This window comes from Dermacentor variabilis, chromosome 7, assembly GCF_050947875.1.
Source record: "Dermacentor variabilis isolate Ectoservices chromosome 7, ASM5094787v1, whole genome shotgun sequence".
Lineage (NCBI taxonomy): Eukaryota > Metazoa > Arthropoda > Arachnida > Ixodida > Ixodidae > Dermacentor > Dermacentor variabilis.
The window spans coordinates 123,103,788-123,119,763 of record NC_134574.1 but is presented as its reverse complement, the minus strand read 5'-3'; the positions used below and the strand labels follow the sequence as shown (position 1 = coordinate 123,119,763).

Here is a 15,976-nt window from a genome sequence, read left to right as displayed (position 1 = left end):
CTGAAGTTGCAAATTTAACTGCGATGTTATTACGAAAATATGCAAAAATTCTTAATGTGCAACGAGGACTAGCGCACACGGCCAACAGATTGGCAGTCCAGGATTCTATGTTCTGGCTACTCTGACTCTTTTTGTTTATTACATGCGAGTAAAATCTAGTTGTAAAATAAAGCCCTATAAAAGTTTAAGGTCAGCGATGACATACCCTAAAAAGTCAGGGAAGCAAGGGCAAAGGCCCAAGAAACACATCCAGTAGGTGGTGATTTTTGTGTCGCATACTCGCTGCTAACGTAAGCATGCCCTACGGCATTAGACAATACCGATCCCGGAGACAGCCATCGCAACAGCAATCTGCTATGTAGGGCTAACACACTGTAAACGTTTGCGTTACATGCCGCTGACGTCCGCACCTTTTTGCTTTAGCACGTCACCTTCCCGAACACGGAGATGGTATTAATTTTTTGTGTATTTTTTCTACTTGCACTGACAGTGACTTTACGTCCTTGCTTCGACTTCACCAGCCATCTTCTAGCGCATGGTTTCTTCTCATGTTTACCTGTTGATGCTAACGTCATGTTTTTATAAGCAATGCGCGAGGGCTAACAATGGGCAAGCCCAGATAAAAAAAATTCGGGAAAACAGCTCGAATCCACCAGTAACGAGTGAAATGGTTGTTTTTGTAGAGACCTGCGGCTAAGTTTGAAAGGCTAGGAGGCGGAATGAAAAGCCAGTCTTTATACTTTAGCATCGCGAGGGGCAACTTCCGTAGACGCATATGACTCGGGCTTATGCTTCTTGAATGAAATCACTGGTTCGCACTACGTACAAGTTCACTGCGAAAAGTGCCGCATGAAGCAGTGCCAGGCTTACTCAGCAATGTATTTTTCGAACTGTCGTGCCTCTACTTTGAGTTGCGGGCAATACTATAATTTTTTGTTATTACACTAAGCAACCCTATTGACTTGATGCCATTTTTAAAGACTTTCTTTCATATTTTGCGTAAGAATGACTTTCTGCAGCGTACGTTTTCCTGACCTCGTTACATTTAAAGTCTCGTGGGACCGCAAACCATTATGAAGAGCGAACAAGAGTTGTAGAACTGAACCGTTAGTGCAAAATCTAAGCCAAAGGTTACCGCAAGTTGCATTTCTGGAACGTACGAGTTGCTGAAAAATGGCGCCTGTGGTCTCACACTTTTAAAAGCCCATGAGTGTATTGAGGGAAAAGGAGAAAGAAATTATAAAGGTTCTTAAGCCACTGACCTGCATCCTCTTTAAGTTGAAGTTAGTTTACTCGTTCCGCAACCAAGCTTTATACAAACAAACAAGCAAGCAAGCAAACAAACGAACAAACAAAATAAACGTAGAATTGAATATATGCTGCAACAGCGAGAAGGCTTCATCTAGAGATACCAGTTTATTTCGTTTCTGCGAGCATTACTTTTGTGATGCTTTAATTATGAGTAGGGATAATCGTTCTGCGACATGTATATTTTTCGCACTTGTGGAGTAACCTGAAACAAGCGGCGGTACTTTAGGTGCTTTGCCATTGCGTTGCTAAGGTAGAGATCGCGGGTTCCGTCCCGCCTGTGGAAGACACATTTTGTGGCGACGAAATGCGAAAACGTTCGCATACTTCCATTTAGGCGCACGTTAAACAATCACCGACGCTCAAGTATATTATAGAGCCCTCAATTCGGTATGCATTAGAAATGAGCCTGTGGCCCTGGCACGTAATATATTAAAGTGTATTCTGAATTTTGTAAATTAATTAGATATAAAGTAGGTACAATGTTTTACACTTGCCACGTGGGGCTTAAAATCATTTCACTCTTATGCCAGAATAAGTGCGTAATTAGGAAAAGCCACTGAATAATCATTTCGGTGTTCGGTGGTATCCTCCCGCGTGAAAGGAAATATTGATTTGGCTTACATTCCTGCATAGCCCAATCGTTATCGTGTTCTTCAAACACAATGGATTGAACCAATTTGCTAAAAAAACACAGGCTCTGCCCTGATGTGGTTTCTCAATGATAAATTTTGAGAATATCGGCATTGCAGGTACAGTATATGCCATATATGCACTTTCACCCCTTAGCTTGCCAATAATGTGATTGGCGAGTCTGGAAGTATGCACCGTACTATGTTCTTGAATTGAAACCCCACATTGAAATATTATGTCCCATGAAAGGAAATAAGCAATGCTTAAAAATACGCCAAAGGTTTTGAATAAGTATACCTCCTTGGGATACAGTGAAACTGAAGTTCAGTTAGCGAATTCTTGAGGCTTTGCGCGCACGTAAAAAAAACTTCTGTTACTTTACGTGTGGCTTTGAAAATGTTTTCTTGTGGCAACAGAAAATACCTGTTCATGTAAAGTTAGTGATGCATGCGCCAATGTGGCAGGGAGGATGACTACCGCAGTAGCTCGATTGGTGAAGCACCACACGTGTAATGCGAAGGATGCGAGTTCGGTCCTCGCTTGTGGCTAATCATCATTTTGTCCACTTTCATTTCGCTCCAGCCAAGTTATTCAAGCATTTTAAATAACCGTGAACTTCACCTATGATTTCCTAGGCTCAGTTGTTTGTTACTTCGTACGTTCGTTCTACAGTTTCTGTATACTTTAGAAGTATTGGTTTTGTCTGCCACTTTAACTCAACCAGTGAATTTTACATTATATTACAATAAAGTGTGCGAGAATTTTCAACGCCCTTGTGAACAATAGATTAGTCAGTAAGTGCGCAGTGTTTTTATTTTGGTGATAATGCTTCCAACGGCCTAGCGCACATATAGCTTGACCTCGCCGACACCGTGCGCTTACTGATTATTCCATTGTTCACAGGGGCGTTGAACATTCTCGCGCACTTTATTTTAATATAATGTAAAATTCACGCGACCAAGGGAAGTACACAGCCTGCTGAGTTTTAAGAGCAATGAGCCTCACACGACCCTATAGAAAATTTTACTATAGGGTCGTTTGAACTTTTGAAAATATTATTCTTGTGAACATTACCACTAAGTTATAAATGCCATATGAAATTTAGCTGTCAATCCTTTCGTGCGCTACGAGTGTTTCGCAATTCTAACTACTTGCCCACTAGAGTCCCTACCACGCTAACCAAAAAAGAAACGAGATTTTTAGTTCTTCTGAGTGACACTACGACCGTTCACGAAAAGAAGAAGCCACGGGCATGTAGGATTTAGAACAACCCTTCCATCTTTCTTCTTCGCACAATATGCACTTATAGCTACGGGGACGTTTGGTATATATAAGGACCAAGTGCAGAAATGAGTGTCCTATGTCTCGATAGCGCGAACAATAGTATTAGAAACAAACAAAAAATTCACTCGCCATCCCAGCCCTACGAAAGTCGATGTCCAGCGAAGCTGTTAAAAACCACCTCTGTAACAGCTGAGGGGGATATGCAATGCTTCGTTGATTTAGAATAATGGTAGTAGTAGTAATTTAGAGTAGTGACATTATTGGGAGCACAGGTAGTTTTGACAGCACGCCGCTGCCCATGGCGGTGCTGCATAAACGTTGAAATCGGTTGCTAGGCTGGTTCTCATATATACGAAAGGCTAGGGACATCACTCCCCATGCCGCAAGCTAGCCTCATCCCGGCAGCTTGCAAAACAGTAATCTTCACCGGGAAACGTATACGAGCAGCACTCCAGCATGCCGTTTCCAGCATGGAAACGACATGTAACCTTACAGCATAAGGAGCGTCATTATCAATTTCAGACCCTCCGAAGCAGGTATCATTCCTGCAACCGCACCTACAAATAAAATACCTTAGTGAGACTATTCCTGCGGTTTAAAACTTTCGTAACGCTAATGTTCGGTTCGAAAACTATAAACGAACTAAACCTAATGAAGCTTATGCGTGCATCAACGTGACTTATAAAAGCGCCTGTCTAAATAACGTACACCCCACGATTTGAAACACCAGAAAACATTTGAAATAATTGGAAAGGAAGCAATCATCTACTCACCTGGAAGAAAAAAAGTTGTCGCGAATGAAGTGTTTCGAACAAACGGGTATAATTAACGCTATCTTTTGCTAATGCGAAAGCTTCATGTCCATGTTCCTTGCCGATGCGCGTCGTCAGCTTCATTAGGGAGAAGATGAAATAACACATTGTTGTCTTTCCACAGCGATCACAGGCATATTGCTACAGATTAGGTCTATCGACAACCATCTTTTCTTTTATTTTCAGGCTTGTGCACAGCGGCACCACGACTATTTCAGAACTGCGAGGCATTCGGCGCATGCCGTTATATGAGACCCACTTTCACTTCAAGCTTGCACCTGGTTGGCTGTTTCTCCGAACGGTCGCTAACCTGGCGAGCGTGTACTTCGACTCGCAAATAGGCATGTAAATTTGTATTACCACATAGAGTAGAGGAAGACAAAGGGGAGGAAAGATAGGGAGATTAGCCAGCGTAAGACCCCGCTGGCTACCCTGGGTTGGGGAAAATAAAAGGAGAAAGAAAAAGAAGAGGGAAAAAAATAATGGAAACCGGAAAATTGACACAGTAACGCGATAATAAGCGCTACAACACTCAAAGACGGGCGCACAATTCGCATGTCCTTAAAAACTTGACGAAAGCCCTTAAGGCCGTAAGTGCCGAAGCTCGTCTGGACCAGTGTCTTAGAGCTTTTTCCTCTGTAAAGGGGTGATTGTCCAATTTTTCGAGCGCGGTCGCGAGCACCTTTCTCGGTCCTTTGTAACTGCGACAGTCACAAAGGAGGTGCTCAATCGTCTCATCGCAGCCGCAGGTGTCGCAAGTAGGGCTGTCGGCAATTCCAATGCGGAATGAATAGGAGTTCGTGAATGGTACGCCGAGCCACAGGTGGCACAGAAGTGTTGCTTCTGCTCGTGGTAACCCTGGTGGTAGACGGAGTTGCGGACGTGGATACAATCTGTGGAGGCGAGCGTTCGTCAATTCACTGGTGTTCCACAGATTGTGCGTAATGCTCGCGGGCGATGGAGCGAAGACTTGTGGCTGCATCTGTCCGTGCCAGTGGAATTGGTATAACATGGGCACCATCGTGGGCCGATCGGGCGGCGTCATCCGCACTGTGATTTCTCGAAATTCCGCAGTAACCCGGTACCCACTGGTAGATGATGATGTGCCCGTTGTTGATTGCGTGATGGTGGAGTAATCGGTTGTATGCGACTAGTTGCACATTTGATCGTTGGTAGAAAGGTGACATCTAAGATGAACCGTGAATGTGATGATTTGTGACCGAGAAACTCCAGAGCAGCACGGATAGCTGCGAGTTTTGCAGCCATCGATGATGTAATGTGAGACGTCTTGAACTTGAGGGTGACAGACTCTGCGCGAATTACCACTGCTCCAGCTGAACTTTTAGAGCAGAAAGACCCGTCTGTGTAAAATTGGATGCGTTCTTTGTGCTTGTCATGTAGGAATGAAAGCACGGTTTGTTTGAGCGCGAAAGATGACACCTCCGTTTTCTTTTTGATACCGGGTATAACAAGAAGAGCATGGAGTTAATGGAGGCACCGTATAGAGTAACTTATGAACGTATGCGACCGCATACATTCATATCACTCGCCAAGTGAACCGGCAACAAATCGGGTAAGTTATATTTTTGTTCTTGTCCACACTTTCATCCGCATACATTCTTCTTTGTCTGTACATTTTGTATTCCCATCTCAGCCTAGTTTACGGGTAGTATCTAGTCATTACCAACATTACTAAGCCGAATTCAGTGCTGCTCTCCCCCTGCAGATAATTACCTCTGTTACTTTCAGCTGAGCCTTCATGAATATAAGAATGTGAGGCTTTCAGTAAGGCACAGTTGATAACAACAAATAAACCTTTCACGCATTTCATGACGCAGGAGAAATAAAACAATTGTGAAATAATTATGTCGTTTTGTGTTTTGGGTATATGACGCTCTTTGGAAAGCGCCAGGAAATCAAAAGAAAGTCCAAATAAGACCAGTAATACTTGATATTGTTTGTACATTTCCATACGGCAATAATATATACGAAGTGGAGATCCTTATTAGATGCTATTAACCAAACTATGATGTGCAAGATATATTTCCCCAAACTGCGCACAATGCCGCAATAACTTTTTATCAACTTCCAGACTCAAAAAAAGTACTTCCAGAGGCCTGCTAAGAAATGCTTATTGCATTAAAGATGTCTATCATTTCCCAGAAAAAATATGAAGCGCGCGTCAACGAAAGGGCATTATAGAGCAAAATTAGTAGTTACCATAGTGTGAGGTGTGTCTTAGATGGACGAGTAGCAAGTCAACTTTTTGAGAATATTTGGCACAAGATGCTAAGAGAATACTGAGTACGCGAGGTTTTCTGTGCACATCATATATACTTGCCTGATCATCCATTCAAGCATACATCGGACATTTGGGAAAAATATCTCCAAGCCGAAGTTGTCACCCGATATGCTTTGTTAGAGGTCATGCATGATCACTACGTTTAAGTTGTGCGTTAAGAACATATTGTGCTTCCAAGTGCGCCTGTGTGTGCGTGCTGGTAGAAATTTTTATAGGAGATGCGGCTCATTATCGCAGTCGTAATACGCGTTTAGTGCACCCGGAGCTGAGCCAACATTGCTATAAATTCATTTGGAATGCAGGCATGTATTATTACATTGCATGTGGGATAGAAATTTTTTTGCGTAAAATCTTATATGTATACGAGCACCAGTGATTAGCCTGGAATTTAAAGCGAGGAATTTTAATGTAACAGCGATTTGTCCCATGGTGTAGATTTTGCTACGGCATAACAATCTGGCCTAGAGGTTGTGTCAACACCAACAAATGTCCAGGATTCAATAACCTGGTTAAGAACATTACGATAACATTAACCTTAAAGAACAACACATAGCTATTCCAAGTAGATGAAAGGAATTCCAGAGATACACAAAAGGCCCGAATGGCTGGGAGTAGCTGGAGTCCTGTATATACCAATTAGTAAATACTAGTGTGGTCAGTAATTATCCTTGGAACTTCAAAGATTGAGTTTTGAGGCCTTGAAAGGGATCCTCTGTTTGGCAATGACTGCTGATCATCAATGACCTTTTGTTCGGCTTGCATCACGTGAGCAGCAAGCGTGCCTTCTCAAGTGTCAGCCTGCGAGCTACCGGAGGTATTTGACTGGATACGCAGATATTTTGGACACACAACCAAAAAATGCTTTATCGGTGTTTTGCATCAAAGCGTCACACAACAGCTGTATTTTGGAGCATCTTACCAAGCACAATTGCTTTCTTTGCCTGAAATAATTTGTAGCCACATACCTATTTTGTAGCCTGGTAAACCATCTGCATGACATACAATTGCACAGGGAAACCATTGTTTTCATAATTTCTTTCTTTCTTTCTACTCTGGAGTTTGAAGGATATGATAGATTTAATGATCGAGAAAGCAGAATGTCGCATAAAATCAATACCATTAGTTTAATATCGATACACTTTAGTATTGGTCAAGCTTTTTTTTACGGACAAAAGTTTGCTGATGGATAAATGGCAATGATGTGTTATCTTCGAATAGTGACTGATAGAGTAATGAAGATACCACCTACACTGGGGAACTTAAGACTGCTGTTTATTTGATTTGTTGGATTGAAGTACAGTCGTTATGAAGATAAATGCTTCGTGCGGCCACAATAAGAAAAAGCCTGTGGATCATTAAACACTGTGAAAATTTTAACTTTAACCGTTGCAAAAAAGAAAACAAATGAAAAGGCCTTTCAACTTGTGCGGTATATTTAAAGTCTTGCTTCCGTAAGTATAGCAACATCTCTTCAATTCTGTAGTTCACCATTGTGCTATTTCTTGGCTGTTGAATTTTAGCTTGATGGAACCTACAGAGGAGGAAAGAGAGCTAGTGAAAATAAAGAACTTCACGAGTTTGCATTAATCACGATGCTTGCAATATTATTCTTTTTGGGAACATTTGCATTTTGAATCAATTAATGCTAGGAAAGAATATTAGAAAGAAGGACAAATGGGAGAAAATATACTCTAAAACAAAGAGAGTTCCAGGCACTTTCTTTGAGGGAGTATCTGCTTGTCCCAAATTTTACTCTCTTTTCGAGAGTAGATCCAGCCTTCTTGAGAGAGAGTAGAGTATTCCTCCTTGCAGTTTTGTTACTCCACCGCAAGGGAGTGCTAGTACTCTTCCGCAGAGTGCTAATACTCTCCCCACGAGGGTAGTACTCCTCCAGAGCGAGTGCTTCTACTCCTCCAAAACGAGTACTTCTACTCCTCCAAGCTGTGTTTCTACTCCCCTAAACAGAGTGCTAGTACTCTTCACAGTAGTGTGAAAGCACGATGTAGAGCCATGGTCACGTTAGAAGGGATTCGCAATACTTTCATGTGGGGAATATTTTATTCCTTCATAAGTAGCTCTTGCACGTATGCTTAGTAAATTGAATGCAATATGTAGTCGCCGTGTTACTCAAATGAAGCATTTTCCCTCTTAAAAGGTGAAAGTCTTTATGGATCAGTCACAAAACAAACTGAATAATGATTTCAGAAACATTCTGACAAACATATGAAATGAGATTACAATGAACTCATGAACTTTATAAAACATCTTGTAATAAAACAGAAGTACATTCACTAAAGTTTCAGCAGTATTACGGTGTAGAAATATCCTTTATTGTATTTCGCTCCACAGTCTCAAAAACTGAAGTATACAATGGAAAGTTAAATATGAAACAAACGTGTGCAAACCCAAAAAGTGTTGACACTACGATCAAAGACCAATATGCGACGCATTACTGTCCAGCAAACGCATTTCTGCCACAAAACTCATGCCCTTTTATGGCTGAGGTTACCAGATAAGCTGCTAAGCATGGGGCTGGTAACGTAGATAAATTGTGCAAGATACTTTTTGTGTGTGCCATATTCAAAGACAGCAGCTCATTTGATAACGCCCTGTACAGCGCATGGATCTTCTTCACTGAGAGAGCAGGGCATATAGAAATGTGTTGTATATTCTCAGGTAGGGCCGCGGGTCCAGTTTACTTTGTGTATATTTCACATGAAGTTATTCATGCATGGGCTGCACCCCATTGTTTCTTTGAGTGTCTTGTCGTGGTTCTGCAGTAATATGCTGCCCGGTCTCAAAGGGGTACAGAGGCGTATCATATTTCATATTCGGTTGAACTCCTTATGAAAGTAGTTTCCTGGTGCTGTTAGGATTGTTCAGTTACACTTTCTCACAAATAAATAAAATCATATTTACAATATTATTTAGTGTGTAGCAAATGAGTATAAAACTGTAAGGAGCATTGGCATTAGATCTTGCACATTAAATTTCTTGTCATATATGGCAGCTTTTTATTCCTACAACGGTAAGAATGCAATATTTTTAAGCAGCTTGCATAATTACATGATCAGTTATTGTGACTAGTTGAATATGGAATCTAACTAAAGCATAGCGTGGCTTCAGATGTGAACCAAAATCACATGCGATGAATATGCTGCATCAATGCGACATCAGCACTAGTACAGGCAGGGAACTCCACGAAAAAGACAAACAAAGCAAATCATAAATTGGGAAAGGCACCAATCTGTTTTTCATGTTCCTTCCATGCATGTGGAGTTTGCATGCGGCAATACACATACTTGCACAATTAACCGACTACCTGAAACCAAAGCTTTTTTCCTACTGAAGTGGACAAGATGAGCCGAAGAGAAATTATCATGCTTTACAAAATCTGATCTTCGTCTCAAAACAAGTACATATCTGTCTAGGAAGATGAATACATTGCCTCACTGTGCACGGTCTCAATGTCCAGAAATTTACCAGGTGTAAAAATGCTTAAATTTTATTTTGCCGTATAAAACTTATGTCTGCAGAAGCCATCAAAGTAAGGCGCTTCTGCTTGATTAACACTATATGTTCACATCCGCCAATTGATGAACAGGTGTTCAACTCAGATGCTCTCAGTTCTTTGCATTGAACAGATTTCTGCCTCCACTAGCATACTTGGCTGGCAAGTAGATTGAGTCACCCTAATGAACATATGAAATACCTGCTAGAAGCTTTCATGTGACAATTTCACTGAAAGAGAAAACACATTTTTACACTTCTAAAATAATTTTCAATTGCAAGTGACTCTTCGGCTTCTAAGACGTTTGGTGTGCACCCCGGTGTACACCGTTAAAGGCCGTAATTGCTCCTTGCTTTCACTTCGGGAGGCACGAGCGGTTTAATGAACTGGTTTCGTGAGCATGCACATAAACGAGAATGACTTTTTAAACAAGGGATACTCTACCTCACCCCTGCTTCCCCTTTCTGGAATTAAGGGGAAGCCATACTGATAAAACTAGGTTTAAAAAATAGATAAAACGGAAGACATGAAAATCTGTCTGCTTCATGACAGCACTTAAAGTACAAAATGACAGTGGTTTATATTTTCACCCTTTCATTCACGTGCTGTTAAATTATGTGGGCTACTAACCAAGCATGAGCTGTTACCTTTTATAGGGAAGATAGGCACCCTGCTCGTTGCAAGTATGTATTATGTCACTAAGCAAGTATGCAATTTCAATGTACCGCTGTTTTTTATCACATCGATATATCTGTTAAGAGGCAAGACAAAAAGCAATCTCTTGTCAGATGTTAAGAGGGCTGCCTAGAGCAAGTGAGAATTTTCACCTTGGTGTGACATACCGTATTTTGAAAGTTTTGTGGACATTTAGTAAAATGCTACATCCAATATAGCTACATTCTAGCTTTCTCGTCCAAACTGCATGGCAATGTATTTTGATTCTTTGGCGTGCACTCCTCTGCACTACGTGGAGTCGCGCTGGGCTGGCTCTTTGAGATCCTTGTGTCCTTGAAGCTGCCTTCCTCCGTTATATAAAGCGGGTGCCTGAAAAATGTCGTTTGCAAAAGTCAAAACGAGGACATGGTGTAAAAGAATATCAAGACAGTCAAGAAATAAGGTCACGGCAATAAAAGAAAATCTTAGCTCATTGTATTCCTGTTGAAATACATGCGAAACATCTACATGACTGCAGCAGTCAATTGCTAAGCTAAGTTCAATTTTTATATTTAAAGAAAAAATGGAATAACCAACAGATCATCCTCGTTCAGCACGAATGTTACAGTACTCCTACAAATAAATAGAATATTTGTCATTGTCAGATGTGATAAGTGTGTCATTAGTCTGGTGTGTCGCAAACACCGCTTGTAACACATCCTAAGCGTGTGTAACGCATCTCTGGTTGTGCTACTGCTCAAGCCATAATTTGATGATCGTATCTACAAACATGATGCTCAATAGGGAATAAGATATGGTCATCCAGTTCAATGGATATTACTGGATGTGCCTATAAGAAAGGGAAACAAGGCTTGTTATGGTATGCTTACCCACATTTCATTAATAACAAGTTCACAGCACCTGCATCTAAGGTACTAAAAGTCATTAACTTATTTTCATTTATGATGTGCGCAATAGAGTTCATTTTAGACAGGCTCGACTACTGCTGCAGTTTGAAATCTAACATTTTACTTTCTTGAAGGCATGTAAAACTTGCAGTTAGAGCGCCGTTATTAGTTTATTAGAGAAACTCTTTGTTTTGTGTATGACATGCAACTGGTAACACAGAATTTAGGCAACGTATTAAATTCCTATTTTCACACTTTATTTCTCCACTAAAACATTAAAGCGATAAACTCATTTTTATCTGCTATGCAGTAGCAAAATGCACACATGACGCTTGTAACCCCAAGAAGAAGGGTAATTTGGCTCTTCATATGACATAACTCTTAAGAGCCAACACATATTAGCAAGTACAAAGGTATGTCCAAAACAGTAAGCATATACAATACTCAATGTTCGATGCCGATGCATAGCTCGCTACTTGACAATTCACCGAGTTCGTACACTAAGCACCCTTTCAGATTCGCACCGCGCTCAAAAACCACAACACGAGACATTAAAACAGACATATAATCACACCATACATACACCAGCAAAAACAGTTCAGTCATAGGGCTAAACCTAATGAGAGCGATATCGTGCGCGACGACGGCGAGCAACAAAATGGCTCGTCGCTTGAACAGATCACTCAGTTCTGGAAATCTAGAATTGGCCGCTCATCACCCGGAAGCGCTATGAGCGACTAGCGAATAGTGCGAAGACTGAACTGGATGTGCATCACTCAGATACTACCGATTGTCGCACGAAACGAGCACGCAATTGAATCTTTATTCGTGCAAGGATGAGAACCTACTGGAAAAATTTCAGACACATTTTGTCCTGCATCTTTACAGTATGACACATGCACTACAATTACTAAAGTATGCGTCATGCTAGTTTCGCCCCGTATTTGAAACCCTCATACCGGCAACACCAGGGAGAGGACGCCAAACATCGTCGCTCGCACGGATTACGACTTGTAGGCGACGAGCGAAGGCGACAGGCATCGCTTTTCGGTGTCACACGCAAGTTCGCTTATCTGGCGTGTACACTTTATTTTGCATAAAATATGAATTAATCATGTGTTTTCAGTAAGTTCAAGATAACGCGCCCAACTGACCTCTTGTAGCATGCAGCTGAATGCCGGCGGCAAAGTTTCTAACTAGCACTGGCGCTGTACGTAACTTCAGTGGCCGAAGATTGCCCACTGGCGAAAGACCCGTTCAAGCACTCGGCTTATATATAACGAAATCGTGCCGCACGCAAAATGACGCCTTCTGGTATGTGACTCTTTATTTGAACAGCGTCCCGTACACAGTAGACTTCCGAACTGCATAAAATGAAACACAAAACATGAGCGAAGCACGCTCTGCATAGGCTCAGAATCATGGGCTCGTGAACAAACCGTTTTAAGCATCCTCTCGCTTCACGTCTTGAACATACCATAGTTCTGGAGCGTTTGCGATTTTCAAAGCTCTTACGGATAGCGGCAAGTGGTAAAATCACAAGCAGTTATCGCGACCACTGGCTTTTTCGATTGACATCGAGAGACACAGCGCGCTTGCCTAGTCCGTTGTAAATAGCGGCGGCTAAGCGCCGCCACGACTTCCTGGCGATACCATGTCATACGCGCAGAATGTGCAGCTAAGTAAGAATTCACTTACCGTGGAGGATTTGTTGTTATACCGAACGAATGACGAACGACTGTCGTGCTTTCGCGGCAGCGCGAGATGGCTGACACACGACCTTCATTGAATGGCCTTCGGTGCTGCTCGCTGGACGGATCACCCTTTTCCCGTGCGGTGTTGTTCCGCGATCTTGAGCGCGTGCGCGGTGGAGCAACTCCGAGTGAAAAAGTAGAGCGCTCGGTCCGCGCTCCTTTGACATGTAGGTCAGAAGCAAAACGGTGTGTTCTTTGCACAGCGTGCGAGAGTGATACATCGCCATGGTCGGGCCCAGCCTCCTACAGTTGAAGCAGAACCTTACTGCACGTTTTGTTCTCTATTGCCGCTATAGTAGAACGGGCATTCTACTCTGTCTCAGAAGGACACAGTGAAAAGCACATTGCACTCTCTCCTTGCTGACGGAGTGAACAATGCATTCCACTCCACACGGCATTTTGCGAGAGTAAAACAAGGCTTCGAAGAGTAAATCGGCCCTTTCACTGCTGCAATACCCTCCCTAGTTTTTAGAGTGTAGCCTCGTATGTTGTTTTGTTATTCATCCTTCAATTATTCTGGCACCTTAAGAATCATACCAAGTAAATCGGCACAACTTGGTTGACAGTAAGTTCTTCAAGATCATTTACTGCAATATAGTTGTTTGCTTAAGTATATGCTAGTCTGAGGCGAGTACTTAAGGCGTGCGGGATTCTATTTATTGCTTGCGCTTGAAGTTGGCTCATTGCAGTGTGGCATTGGTGTGATCTTGTACGAGATATATGCAATGCGGTGCCGATATTACGAAGATTCGGCACCTGTGCCATTCTTTCTCATTTCAACACTGACTTCTTACTTGCCCGAATGCCCGCATACAATGTGCCACAACCTTACTGTGTTAGAATTTAACACAAGGTCCCCATCATTGCTGTTGTCTCCGTGTCTGTCGGAAGCCAAGCTGTTTGTCCTTTGTGTATTGTCCGGAAATTGTTGGCAGAGTTTGTACGTTTTATTCTTTCAGAACCTCTATCGCAGCAAGCACAGATTTTAATCATCAATATGACTTACTTTTTTCCCACATTGTGAAATAATTACACAGAATCAAGGCATTTCACAATCAAGGCGAGAGAAATGGCGCAACCACAGATATTACCAAGATGGCCGGAAGTGCTAACTAGGGGCCGTCTTACCGATATTAGCTCGCTATTTCAGTTGGCGTCTATGAATTCTGCATGCTAGGGTAACTAGATAAAGATATCTGCGCAGAAAAGGTTCTATTGTAGAAATGAAGAAGCTGATTTGGGAATACACGTTATAGAAACGGGATCAAGTAATCGCTAAACTTGTTATGCCTGCTTATCCATCAGCACTGGACAAAATGCGCGAGTCGTATACTATCTCATTACGGAGAAGATAGGTAACGTTGTGAAAACTTGCACACGCCCACTTGAATTAACACTGTCACATATGTCTTATAAATTTATGTATAGAATTTCGCATAAGTGCAGACAGATGATTTGTTGCGCTGAATGCCTAGGGTGAATGAGTGTGTGTGGGGCATCGGGGAGAATCTGAGGTGACTAGGTAAGAATAGAGGAATGGTCCAGTTTCCAAGCGGCAGTGCAGCAAAGGGGTGCTTCAATTCCCTGAGGGGAAACTCGTAGCACTTACCACGCTTTGAGGGAGCGGACGCCATGCTTGTGTAAAGAGATACATAACTCCATGGTTCAAACAACTCTGAACTTGACAATACGCGACATCTTCGCCACGAGAAATAAGAGTCTCTCACCAGTGCGAAGTAAACATTGGCTGGCGACGCAGTGTGTTATGCGTGTTTAACACATCGTTAGCCACCCTTATTTATCTCTTGCATCCAGTACACTGCCTCAGTAACTGATGTGACACGGCAAATAGAAATATTCGATGGCATCTGGTAAAAAACATTGCAGGTCTGCATGGCGCCTTGTATATCTTGCAGCAGCGTACTTTGACCACGGCTTGCAGAGTTGGGCTATATCTTACTCCTTAGAACTTGTGCAGCACGCTTGTTATTCACGTAGCGCGATCGGTTTGTTCAATTTTCAGGTGTATGGTCTATCATAATTTGGTGGTCTGTTAGGGGCTGCCTCGAGTAGCAAGACATACTGCTTTCCCAGCATGAAAAAGGTCCGTCAAAGGCGCTGCGTCCCAATGAAATTGTTTCTACTCTTATTATTTAGGTGCACTGGTCGATGATGATCGTCATCAGATGCCCACTACTCCAGGAGGAAGGCTACTCCCGACGGTCTCCAAGTACTCCTCTCTCTTATTACCTAAAACCATGTTATCCCAACAAATCTGCTAATTTCATCACATACCAGTTGTGGGCAGACCGCCTTTGCGCTTCCCTTGTCTTGGCACCCATGCTGTAACTCGGATAGACCATCAGTTACATGCTCTGCAGGATGAATTTTCTGACAGCTCAATTACATCAATTTATTATCAACAAGGTATTTGGAGTCACTTGCATTACGAAGAGTCATACAGTGCAGCAAGACGAAGACAGAATGAAGGGAGGCGACCCAAGCGCATGTCTTGTTTCTCTACTATATGTTCTCTTCTTGAAGCGCTACAGGATTTGTTCTGAACAACACATCACGTAGAAGGATACACCTGCGCTGCATCTGCATCTAACGCGAGGTCTGTTACTCACTGCGCGGAGCTCGCTTTCAACAAAGTGTGTCGAGTGGTCAACTGCGCAGTCACTGTAAGATACAACAAACTGTACATATAAAAATACTAGAGCAAGAAGATGTTCACTGCACCATATGCCGAACATGTGCCCTCGATGATTTTGGAAGTGAATGTGAGCGGCAAGTACGTTATAGTTAGA

The 15,976-nt window shown here is 42.3% G+C and overlaps 1 long non-coding RNA gene across 1 annotated transcript; it reads right to left on the bottom strand.

Moving 5' to 3' along the window:
* Positions 1-7,699: 7,699 nt before the first annotated feature.
* LOC142587105 (uncharacterized) lies at positions 7,700-13,217 on the bottom strand. Its single transcript, XR_012829360.1, has 3 exons — positions 13,111-13,217; positions 10,693-10,894; positions 7,700-7,870 (listed from the first exon to the last, which is right to left on the bottom strand). It is a non-coding gene; the product is annotated as an uncharacterized LOC142587105 (long non-coding RNA).
* Positions 13,218-15,976: the final 2,759 nt, after the last annotated feature.